This window comes from Garra rufa, chromosome 5 (genome assembly GCF_049309525.1).
Source record: "Garra rufa chromosome 5, GarRuf1.0, whole genome shotgun sequence".
NCBI lineage: Eukaryota > Metazoa > Chordata > Actinopteri > Cypriniformes > Cyprinidae > Garra > Garra rufa.
Window position 1 is genome coordinate 26,739,719 of NC_133365.1, and position 12,507 is coordinate 26,752,225.

Genomic DNA, 12,507 nt, shown 5'->3' on the forward strand with positions numbered 1-12,507 from the left:
AAGGAGATGTGATTATTTATTAAGATTGATCAAAGTAATCAAATTAATCAGCTTGAAAATAGTACTTGATTATAAAGCTTGTAACAGTTTAAACTGGCAATGCAAACAGTCAAAAAGGAGAGAGCCTTAAATCAAAAAAATAAAATGTTTTAATTTGAGATTTATGATAGGCTTTAATGGTTTGTTACAATCGCATCAAAAAGAGATTTAACTTTAAAATTGTCAATATTCCTGTCACATGGGAGGAGGGAAGAAATACAAGGAATAGTGTACAGAGATATGAAGTAAAGAAGTTTGCAGAATGAGCGTTAAAGTTCAAAGCTTGTGACTGAGTCACCCAAACAACGTTACACACACTGAGTTCAAACACAATGGATCACCCTAACCGATTGCGTGCTAACTGCTATTTTTCAAGGCTAATGGTTTTACATAGGCTTCAATGCACACGCGTTAGCTTTAGCTAGGTTAGCTATACCACTTGTTGTTTACAATATGAGCAGGCGGACTGCGCCTGCACAACGAAACTCTGCCCCGGAAAAGGTGTGTTAGGATATCCGGGTCGCAGCGTTTCTATGGCAACAACCAGCAAGTGAGAGAGTTAAGCAGTTTTAAATACAATGCATGAAATGACAGCACATTTCGGAATTGCACAGCAAATAAGCACTATTTAGATTCTTCTTATAGCACCGTCTCAACTCATTAGAGTGAGGCACATTTATCCACAGATTTACTGCGATTAATACAACATATTCTACACGGTCTCGGCGGACCTCAATTCTGTGCTAGTCTGTTTGAACAACACTACAGCACATGTGGACTCAGCCACACAATATTTGATCAAGATCTTAAAAATTCTCCCGTCAAACGACGCTTTGGTGCTCGCGCTGAGTGCCGCGTCTTAAATTCACTAGCGTTAGTTTTAAGTGAATACTTGGTAAAAGAACATTAGGTCGCGAGCCTAAAGATCTTAAACCGGGAGACAGCCAGCTTAGTTTATTTTCACTCTGGAACACGCAGAGTAAAACACTAGCTGCAAGGCCTTTTGACAGAGAGGAAAAACAAGGAACACGCTTATTTTCCACCTTTTCTCAGCGGACAATTTCTAAAACTTTACTGCAGTTTAAATTCTTTACATAACAACTCAAAGTTATGCTTTCATTCATTCCAGACTGGCAGCCACAATAAAGCATACAGTACACAATAAACTGTCTCTCTGTCTTTTGTCTATTTCTTCCGGATAAAATAGAACAAAATACACATACAGAATGACTTGTTTTATGTTCAAATAGTTAGATGTGTTTGCCTTATAATTCTCCACCATATGTAAGGATTAATTAGCTCAAATTTATAATGATTCAAATAAGGAATCGAATCGAAAGATTCGAAACTTGATTAAATTGATTCAGAATTAATATATTACACTTCTTAACCATTCGTCCAGCAAAGCGGTCAATTCAGCATACTGTATTAACTCAAAAGGTTTATATTATGTTCCTGGCCAAGATCACAAATAAACCAAAATATTACGTTAGGAAATTTTAAAGCTGAGGTAGCTTGATCTAAACACAGATAGAACTTTGTGAACATAAAATTCAAGACACTTCTTTTAATGAAACAAATATTTATTGACTACTCTAAGACACAAAACTAATCTCTACTAAACACAAATGAACACACACACACACACACACATTCACACTCACACTCATACAGTTCCGGGGATGAGAAATTACTGAATTGAAGAGAACCCCAAATGTTCTATCATCTTAACTAGTTCTTAGATCGCAACCTTAGAAAATCACAAAAGCAGAGACTTAAAAAAAACTTAGTAAAGAGAGATCTTGTTACTTGCGTTCGGTTCAAGCAGAGTTCCACGGGCTTGTCTTTAGCAGAAGGGAACCCCGGCTTTGCTGATAGGTTGCTTCTTGATGACGTAATTTGGGAGATCCTTCGACGTGGAGGAGTGGGCTGGTTGCCGGGAGGAGCTTCGGTTGCCGGGTTGCACAGGTTGATGCGCTGGAAGTTCTTTTGAGTCGGCGTTGCGAGACTTGGAAAAGTTCGGCCGTCACGAAGCTTCAGTTCTGTAGAGTTTTGATGGCACCGTCGCTTGCTTGGTCGAGTGGTCGAGCGCAGATGGAAAGGGCACTCAAACCACAAGAGGCGAAAGGCGTGAGGCGAGAGCTGAGTTCGCTGAGTTCTTGCTGAGTTCGCTGAGTTCTTGCTGAGTTCGCCTAGTTCTGTTAGGAACATAAAGTTTTAAACGGGCCGCTAGGGCATGTCCCACGATGCTGGGATCCAATGGCATTGCTGAAGGGGCGGGTCACGCCACCCCCTTTCCGTCCTGTAATTCCTTCTGGTACGTAACTTATTAGGATATGGATTTCTCTGCAACTTTTGTTATTAACTTCAATAAACTATTTCAATGCATAAAGTCAAAACAATATCATTTTCTCGTTCATTCAGACAAACTACAATCGCCAAGAACACTCATCCCATATCAATAGTATATCGCTTGCATGCTAATACATTTGACAACTTCCTTTCCTAAAGGCATATAATGCATAGATTAAACTCCAACGATCACATCGAGCATATAAATGAAAACATGAAAACATATGATACTGTTTACTCTAATAGTAACACTGATAAGCTGATTGTTTCTTAAAGAAATGTCTCTGCAGTGTACGTATCTCTATTGAGAGACGGGGTGTGTTGGAATGTCAGAGGAGAGGGGGACAGGAAATCCGAAAAATCATGTGAATCACGCTGGACAGATCATGTGCCTTGGATGCTCTGAGACAAAGAGCGTTTTTCCTCTCAGGATGCGTAAGACGCAGATCTCGACAACAAGCGGTCCATACAATTAGCGTCTGGTGATCGTCATGTGATGGTCATGTGTCAATTTTGTGGCTGAGAAAGAGGGTCCTTTTGTTTCTTTGGAATATGGCCATTTCTGTTTTGTACGTTGTTCGCCCCAGATTCCTACAGAGCTGAGGATTGTGGTTTGAGTCCCATCTGGGTCAGTTGAAGCTGTATGAACTGCACTCTTGAAACTGCAATTGTGGGCCTAGTGGCCAGTTGCAGAAGACGTCAGAGTTTGGAGCTGAGTAGGTTAGAATCAGATCTGGGGCCTCATGTATCAACGCTGCGTACGCACAAAAACTTTGCGTACGCCAGATTTCACGCTCACGTTTGGATTTACTAACGATGAAATTAACGTGAGAATGTGCGTTGATCCACGCCAACTCCATGTCTGGCATACGTGTATTTTTTGTGCGTGTGTTTGTTTTATGTCCCTTGGCGACTCCTAGAGGCAATTATTTTAAATTGCACACTACAAAGTATCGCACCAACACATGTGGAAAACATTGCTATTAATTTATAATTGATAAAATGGGTTAATTGAGACAATATTTTTCTACCAGTTATGTGATTTAGAACATATAAAAGCATTTGCAAATGTATACATCCCTTAGTCTATGGCTATGGCAGTGTTGGCCTTATTGGAGGACATTGTCAATGGCCAAATCCGAAGGGAACGCGTTTTTAGGGATCACAGTGATTTTCTGGCCCACGATGATGACTGGCTTATAAGCTGTTTCAGATTTCCAAGAGCTATCCTATTGGAGCTCTGTGCTGAGTTGGGTCCAAATTTGGAGACAGCGAGGAGCCACGCATTACCCGTTCCCTTACAGGTGCTGACGGGATCATCCGCATGTCTAGCAGGTATATAAGATTTCCATATCATGCAGTTGACCAGCCAAACAAAGCGCAATTTGCAGCGATCACCGGTTATCCTAATGTAAGCGCAAGCGATCGACTGCACGGACATTGCTATAAAGGCGCCATCTGAAGAACAATTTGGATACGTGAATCGGAAACAGCTAAGTTTTACTTTATTTTATTTTATTGAGCGTAACTATTTAACTGCATATCAGGAGACCGCGGTTATCCATTAAAGACGTGGCTGTTAACCCCCCTCAACAACCCACAAACTGACCAAGAGCGCAGATACAATGATGCCCATTCTCGCACTTGTAGAGCGGGCGATTGGGCAGCTGAAATGCCAGTGGCACCAGAGCCGTGCACAGACCTTTTGAGGGGCATGTGCTGAAACTGAAAAAATTTTCATAAAGACAACGTTGCACTTATTCAAACAAGATATTTTACCGTTACAAGACAACGATGTTCATCTGCTTGCGCTCTATGACTCTGACTGATGCGCTGAAACGTAGGCTAAGTCGCCGCTGTTCTCCACCTGCACCTTTACATCGGACCATTTCTTTTTTATTTCGTTCACAGTGCGATGTTCAAACCCCACTGCGTTAACCGCGTCAGCTAAACTCTCCCATTTTTTTTTTTTTTTTACAAACTTGCAAATAACAGTTTTTCTCCGGTCTACCGGTGAGGAGCACCTTCAAATCACATTCTGTTAAGTTTTTCTTGCTTGCTTTTTCGTTTGGTTTTGCCAAAGTGGAGTCATTACCATTTTAATACGGGGGAGGAGGCAGGGAGGGGTTTTGCGCTCGTGCATGTGCGCTCAATTTCACGTTTATTCAGATGTACAAAGAGATATGCGTGGAATTCCGCGTACGCAGTGTTTCATACATCTGATTTTTTTACTGCGTACGCACATTTACAGCTTTGTCCGTACGCTATGTTTTAGTAATAATTCAACGCAAGTCTTTGTACATGAGGCCCCTGGGTTGTTTAGAAATGTTCTTCTTCTTGAGGATTGCCTACCAAATTATTGTTACTCACTGGAATGACAGTATTACTCTATTGCAGGGATGCCCAGGAGGCCCTTCAACACTGCATGTTTTCCATGTCTCCTTAATCAAACACACCTGTTTCAGATCATCAGCTCATTAGTAGAGACTCCAAGACCTGAAATGGGTGTGTCAGACAAAGGAGAGATGCAAAATGTGCAGTGTTGGGGGGTCTCCAGGAACATGGTTGGGAACCACTGCTCTAGTGCAACTGTAAGTGTGGGTCCAGTGGCTCAATGGCAAACACTTCAGATTTTGAAGTTCAGTATTGGTGGTTTGAGTCACATCTGGGATGTTCAGAAGCTTCTTTTTGACAGTTGATTGTTCTGTAATTTGAATTCAATGGAATCACTGTACTAAGCAGCACTATTGGAGAGAAAGCGCAAATGTGGCTCTAGTGGCCTAATAGAAAACGCATCAGTATTTTGAGATGAGTATTGTGGGTTTGAATAACTTCTGGGTTGCTTAAAAGCTGCTGCTTGGTGATCTAATGTGGGTCTAGTTGCGTACTGGAAAAGGCATTAGACTTTGCAGCCGAGTATTGTGTGTTTGATTCACATTTGAAAAGAAGTGTTTGAGTGCATTAAAACCAATCTGTTAAGAGCACTTTGCTGGCCCAGTGGCCTAATGGATAAGGCATCAGCCTTCGGAGTTGAGGATTGTGGGTTCAAGTCCCATCTGGGTCACTTGAAGCTGTATGAACTAGACTATTGAAACTGCAATTGTGGGCTCAGAAGGCATCAGAGTTTGGAACTGACTATGTTAGAATCACCTCTGGGTTGTTCAAATGGTTCTTCTTCTTGGGCATTAGTTACTAAATTGTTGTTACTCACTGGAATGACAGTATTACTCTAGTGTAGGGGTGCCCAACCCTGTACCTGGAGACCAACTATCCTGCAAAGTTCATCTCCAACCCTGATTAAACACACCTTCACCGGCAAATATTCTCCTAGGTAGCACTTGTTAATTACAGACAGGTGTGTTGGAGCAGGGCTGGAACTAAAGTCTGCAGGCCGGTAGATCTCCAGGAACAGGGTTGGGCACCCCTGAACTAGACTATTGAAACTGCAATTGTGGGCTCAGAAGGCATCAGAGTTTGGAACTGACTACGTTAGAATCACCTCTGGGTTGTTCAAATGGTTCTTTTTCTTGGGCATTAGTTACTAAATTGCTGTTACTCACTGGAATGACAGTATTACTCTAGTGTAGGGGTGCCCAACCCTGTACCTGGAGACCAACCATCCTGCAAAGTTCATCTCCAACCCTGATTAAACACACCTTCACCGGCAAATATTCTCCTAGGTAGCACTTGTTAATTACAGACAGGTGTGTTGGAGCAGGGCTGGAACTAAAGTCTGCAGGCCGGTAGATCTCCAGGAACAGGGTTGGGCACCCCTGCTCTAGTGCAACAGTAAGTGTGGGTCCAGTGGCTCAATGGCAAACACTTCAGTTTTTGAAGTCCAGTATTGGTGGTTTGAGTCACATCTGGGATGTTTAGAAGCTTCTTTTTGACAGGTGATTGTTCTGTAATTTGAATTCAATGGAATCATTGTACTAATCTAATACAGCAGCACTACTGCAGAGAAAGCGCAAATGTGGCTCTAGTGACCTAACAGTAAACGCATCAGGCTTTTGAGATGAGTACTATGGGTTTGAATAACTTCTGGGTTGTTTAAAAGCTGCTGCTTGGTGATCTAATGTGGGTCTAGCTGCGTACTGGAAAAGGCATTAGACTTTGCAGCTGAGTACTCTGTGTTTGATTCACATTTGAAAATAAGTATTCGAGTGCATTAAAACCAATTTGTTAAGGCTGTTTTGAGGGCCCAGTGGCCTAATGGATAAGGCATCAGCCTTCGGAGCTGAGGATTGTGGGTTCGAGTCCCATCTGGGTCATATAAAACTGCATTTGTGAGCTGTTTCAGACCTTCAGATGTAAGTGTTGCCTCTTACAAAAAAATCTGATTTTTATGTATTACATAAAGGTGACTGTTTTTTTTTTTTTTTACTATCGATTTATTTTTTGTAGAAACTCTTCTTCTTACAATGTGACTTTTATTTAACTCTAATTTAATTGAATAATCATATTACTTTATTAATGTAATCCAGCAGCACTACACCAGTGAAACTGCAAGTGTGGGCCTGGTGGCCTAACAGAAAATGCATCAGACTTTTAAGATGAGTACTATGGTTTGAATAACTTTTGGCTTGTTTAAAAGCTGCTGATTGGTGATTTAATGTGGGTCCAGTTGCGTACCGGAAAAAGCATTAGACTTCGCAGCTGAGTAATGTGTGTTTGATATACATTTAAAAAAAAAAAAAACTGTTCTAGTGCATTACAACCAATTTGGTTCAGCAGCCTTCCGAGCTGAGGATTGTGGTTTGATCTGGGTCAGTTGAAGCTGTATAAACTGCACTCTTGAAACTGCAATTGTGGGCCTAGTGGCCAGTTGCAGAAGACATCATAGTTTGGAGCTGAGTAGGTTAGAATCAGATCTGGGTTGTTTAAAAAGGTTCTTCTTCTTGAGGATTGCCTAACAAAGTATTGTTACTCACTGGAATGACAGTATTACTCTATTGCAGGGATGCCCAGGAGGCCCTTCAACACTGCATGTTTTCCATGTTTCCTTAATCAAACACACCTGTTTCAGATCATCAGCTCATTAGTAGAGACTCCAAGACCTGAAATGGGTGTGTCAGACAAAGGAGAGATGCAAAATGTGCAGTGTTGGGGGGTCTCCAGGAACATGGTTGGGAACCACTGCTCTAGTGCAACTGTAAGTGTGGGTCCAGTGGCTCAATGGCAAACACTTCAGATTTTGAAGTGCAGTATTGGTGGTTTGAGTCACATCTGGGATGTTCAGAAGCTTCTTTTTGACAGGTGATTGTTCTGTAATTTGAATTCAATGGAATCATTGTACTAATTTAATACAGCAGCACTACTGCAGAGAAAGTGCAATTGTGGTTTGAGTCCCATCTGGGTCAGTTGAAGCTGTATAAACTGCACTCTTGAAACTGCAATTGTGGGCCTAGTGGCCAGTTGCAGAAGATGTCAGAGTTTGGAGCTGAGTAGGTTAGAATCAGATCTGGGTTGTTTAAAAAGGTTCTTCTTGAGGATTGCCTAACAAATTATTGTTACTCACTGGAATGACAGTATTACTCTATTGCAGGGATGCCCAGGAGGCCCTTCAACAGTGCATGTTTTCCATGTTTCCTTAATCAAACACACCTGTTTCAGATCATCAGCTCATTAGTAGAGACTCCAAGACCTGAAATGGGTGTGTCAGACAAAGGAGAGATGCAAAATGTGCAGTGTTGGGGGGTCTCCAGGAACACGGTTGGGAACCACTGCTCTAGTGCAACTGCAAGTGTGGGTCCAGTGGCTCAATGGCAAACACTTCAGATTTTGAAGTGCAGTATTGGTGGTTTGAGTCACATCTGGGATGTTCAGAAGCTTCTTTTTGACAGTTGATTGTTCTGTAATTTGAATTCAATGGAATCACTGTACTAAGCAGCACTATTGCAGAGAAAACGCAAATGTGGCTCTAGTGGCCTAACAGTAAACGCATCAGGCTTGAAACTGCAATTGTGGGCTCAGAAGGCATCAGAGTTTGGAACTGACTACGTTAGAATCACCTCTGGGTTGTTCAAATGGTTCTTCTTCTTGGGCATTAGTTACTAAATTGTTGTTACTCACTGGAATGACAGTATTACTCTAGTGTAGGGGTGCCCAACCCTGTACCTGGAGACCAACTATCCTGCAAAGTTCATCTCCAACCCTGATTAAACACCTTCACCGGCAAATATTCTCCTAGGTAGCACTTGTTAATTACAGACAGGTGTGTTGGAGCAGGGCTGGAACTAAAGTCTGCAGGCCGGTAGATCTCCAGGAACAGGGTTGGGCACCCCTGCTCTAGTGCAACAGTAAGTGTGGGTCCAGTGGCTCAATGGCAAACACTTCAGTTTTTGAAGTCCAGTATTGGTGGTTTGAGTCACATCTGGGATGTTTAGAAGCTTCTTTTTGACAGGTGATTGTTCTGTAATTTGAATTCAATGGAATCATTGTACTAATCTAATACAGCAGCACTACTGCAGAGAAAGCGCAAATGTGGCTCTAGTGGCCTAACAGTAAACGCATCAGGCTTTTGAGATGAGTACTATGGGTTTGAATAACTTCTGGGTTGTTTAAAAGCTGCTGCTTGGTGATCTAATGTGGGTCTAGCTGTGTAATGGAAATGGCATTAGACTTTGCAGCTGAGTACTGTGTGTTTGATTCACATTTGAAAATAAGTATTCGAGTGCATTAAAACCAATTTGTTAAGGCTGTTTTGAGGGCCCAGTGGCCTAATGGATAAGGCATCAGCCTTCGGAGCTGAGGATTGGTGGTTTGAGTCACATCTGGGATGTTTAGAAGCTTCTTTTTGACAGGTGATTGTTCTGTAATTTGAATTCAATGGAATCACTGTACTAATCTAATACAGCAGAACTACTGCAGAGAAAGCGCAAATGTGGCTCTAGTGGCCTAACAGTAAACGCATCAGGCTTGAAACTGCAATTGTGGGCTCAGAAGGCATCAGAGTTTGGAACTGACTACGTTAGAATCACCTCTGGGTTGTTCAAATGGTTCTTCTTCTTGGGCATTAGTTACTAAATTGTTGTTACTCACTGGAATGACAGTATTACTCTAGTGTAGGGGTGCCCAACCCTGTACCTGGAGACCAACTATCCTGCAAAGTTCATCTCCAACCCTGATTAAACACACCTTCACCGGCAAATATTCTCCTAGGTAGCACTTGTTAATTACAGACAGGTGTGTTGGAGCAGGGCTGGAACTAAAGTCTGCAGGCCGGTAGATCTCCAGGAACAGGGTTGGGCACCCCTGCTCTAGTGCAACAGTAAGTGTGGGTCCAGTGGCTCAATGGCAAACACTTCAGTTTTTGAAGTCCAGTATTGGTGGTTTGAGTCACATCTGGGATGTTTAGAAGCTTCTTTTTGACAGGTGATTGTTCTGTAATTTGAATTCAATGGAATCATTGTACTAACCTAATACAGCAGCACTACTGCAGAGAAAGCGCAAATGTGGCTCTAGTGGCCTTACAGTAAACGCATCAGGCTTTTGAGATGAGTACTATGGGTTTGAATAACTTCTGGGTTGTTTAAAAGCTGCTGCTTGGTGATCTAATGTGGGTCTAGCTGCGTACTGGAAAAGGCATTAGACTTTGCAGCTGAGTACTCTGTGTTTGATTCACAATTGAAAATAAGTATTCGAGTGCATTAAAACCAATTTGTTAAGGCTGTTTTGATGGCCCAGTGGCCTAATGGATAAGGCATCAGCCTTCGGAGCTGAGGATTGGTGGTTTGAGTCACATCTGGGATGTTTAGAAGCTTCTTTTTGACAGGTGATTGTTCTGTAATTTGAATTCAATGGAATCACTGTACTAATCTAATACAGCAGAACTACTGCAGAGAAAGCGCAAATGTGGCTCTAGTGGCCTAACAGTAAACGCATCAGGCTTGAAACTGCAATTGTGGGCTCAGAAGGCATCAGAGTTTGGAACTGACTACGTTAGAATCACCTCTGGGTTGTTCAAATGGTTCTTCTTCTTGGGCATTAGTTACTAAATTGTTGTTACTCACTGGAATGACAGTATTACTCTAGTGTAGGGGTGCCCAACCCTGTACCTGGAGACCAACTATCCTGCAAAGTTCATCTCCAACCCTGATTAAACACACCTTCACCGGCAAATATTCTCCTAGGTAGCACTTGTTAATTACAGACAGGTGTGTTGGAGCAGGGCTGGAACTAAAGTCTGCAGGCCGGTAGATCTCCAGGAACAGGGTTGGGCACCCCTGCTCTAGTGCAACAGTAAGTGTGGGTCCAGTGGCTCAATGGCAAACACTTCAGTTTTTGAAGTCCAGTATTGGTGGTTTGAGTCACATCTGGGATGTTTAGAAGCTTCTTTTTGACAGGTGATTGTTCTGTAATTTGAATTCAATGGAATCATTGTACTAACCTAATACAGCAGCACTACTGCAGAGAAAGCGCAAATGTGGCTCTAGTGGCCTTACAGTAAACGCATCAGGCTTTTGAGATGAGTACTATGGGTTTGAATAACTTCTGGGTTGTTTAAAAGCTGCTGCTTGGTGATCTAATGTGGGTCTAGCTGCGTACTGGAAAAGGCATTAGACTTTGCAGCTGAGTACTCTGTGTTTGATTCACAATTGAAAATAAGTATTCGAGTGCATTAAAACCAATTTGTTAAGGCTGTTTTGAGGGCCCAGTGGCCTAATGGATAAGGCATCAGCCTTCGGAGCTGAGGATTGTGGGTTCGAGTCCCATCTGGGTCATATAAAACTGCATTTGTGAGCTGTTTCATAGGTTTCAGACCTTCAGATGTAAGTGTTGCCTCTTACAAAAAAATATGATTTTTATGTATTACATAAAGGTGACTGTTTTTTTTTTTTTTTACTATCGATTTATTTTTTGTAGAAACTCTTCTTCTTACAATGTGACTTTTATGTAACTCTAATTTAATTGAATAATCATATTACTTTATTAATGTAATCCAGCAGCACTACACCAGTGAAACTGCAAGTGTGGGCCTGGTGGCCTAACAGAAAATGCATCAGACTTTTAAGATGAGTACTATGGTTTGAATAACTTTTGGCTTGTTTAAAAGCTGCTGATTGGTGATTTAATGTGGGTCCAGTTGCGTACCGGAAAAAGCATTAGACTTCGCAGCTGAGTAATGTGTGTTTGATATACATTTAAAAAAAAAAAAAAACTGTTCTAGTGCATTACAACCAATTTGGTTCAGCAGCCTTCCGAGCTGAGGATTGTGGTTTGAGTCCCATCTGGGTCAGTTGAAGCTGTATAAACTGCACTCTTGAAACTGCAATTGTGGGCCTAGTGGCCAGTTGCAGAAGACGTCAGAGTTTGGAGCTGAGTAGGTTAGAATCAGATCTGGGTTGTTTAAAAAGGTTCTTCTTCTTGAGGATTGCCTAACAAAGTATTGTTACTCACTGGAATGACAGTATTACTCTATTGCAGGGATGCCCAGGAGGCCCTTCAACACTGCATGTTTTCCATGTTTCCTTAATCAAACACACCTGTTTCAGATCATCAGCTCATTAGTAGAGACTCCAAGACCTGAAATGGGTGTGTCAGACAAAGGAGAGATGCAAAATGTGCAGTGTTGGGGGGTCTCCAGGAACATGGTTGGGAACCACTGCTCTAGTGCAACTGTAAGTGTGGGTCCAGTGGCTCAATGGCAAACACTTCAGATTTTGAAGTGCAGTATTGGTGGTTTGAGTCACATCTGGGATGTTCAGAAGCTTCTTTTTGACAGGTGATTGTTCTGTAATTTGAATTCAATGGAATCATTGTACTAATTTAATACAGCAGCACTACTGCAGAGAAAGTGCAAATGTGGCTCTAGTGGCCTAACAGAAAACGCATCAGGCTTTTGAGATGAGTACTATGGGTTTGAATAACTTCTGGGTTGTTTAAAAGCTGCTGCTTGGTGATCTAATGTGGGTCTAGCTGCGTACTGGAAAAGGCATTAGACTTTGCAGCTGAGTACTCTGTGTGTTTGATTCACATTTGAAAATAAGTATTCGAGTGCATTAAAACCAATTTGTTAAGGCTGTTTTGAGGTCCCAGTGGCCTAATGGATAAGGCATCAGCCTTCGGAGCTGAGGATTGTGGGTTCGAGTCCCATCTGGGTCATATAAAACTGTA

General features: G+C 42.0%; 4 non-coding genes across 4 annotated transcripts; all 4 read left to right on the plus strand.

The window, feature by feature from the left end:
- Window positions 1–5,382: 5,382 nt before the first annotated feature.
- trnar-ucg (transfer RNA arginine (anticodon UCG)) lies at window positions 5,383–5,455 on the plus strand. Its single transcript has one exon. It is a non-coding gene; the product is annotated as a tRNA-Arg (tRNA).
- A 1,134-nt stretch (window positions 5,456–6,589) lies between these two features.
- Window positions 6,590–6,662, plus strand: trnar-ucg (transfer RNA arginine (anticodon UCG)). The gene has a single exon. It is a non-coding gene; the product is annotated as a tRNA-Arg (tRNA).
- A 4,379-nt stretch (window positions 6,663–11,041) lies between these two features.
- trnar-ucg (transfer RNA arginine (anticodon UCG)) lies at window positions 11,042–11,114 on the plus strand. The gene has a single exon. It is a non-coding gene; the product is annotated as a tRNA-Arg (tRNA).
- A 1,308-nt stretch (window positions 11,115–12,422) lies between these two features.
- On the plus strand, window positions 12,423–12,495 carry trnar-ucg (transfer RNA arginine (anticodon UCG)). The gene has a single exon. It is a non-coding gene; the product is annotated as a tRNA-Arg (tRNA).
- Window positions 12,496–12,507: the final 12 nt, after the last annotated feature.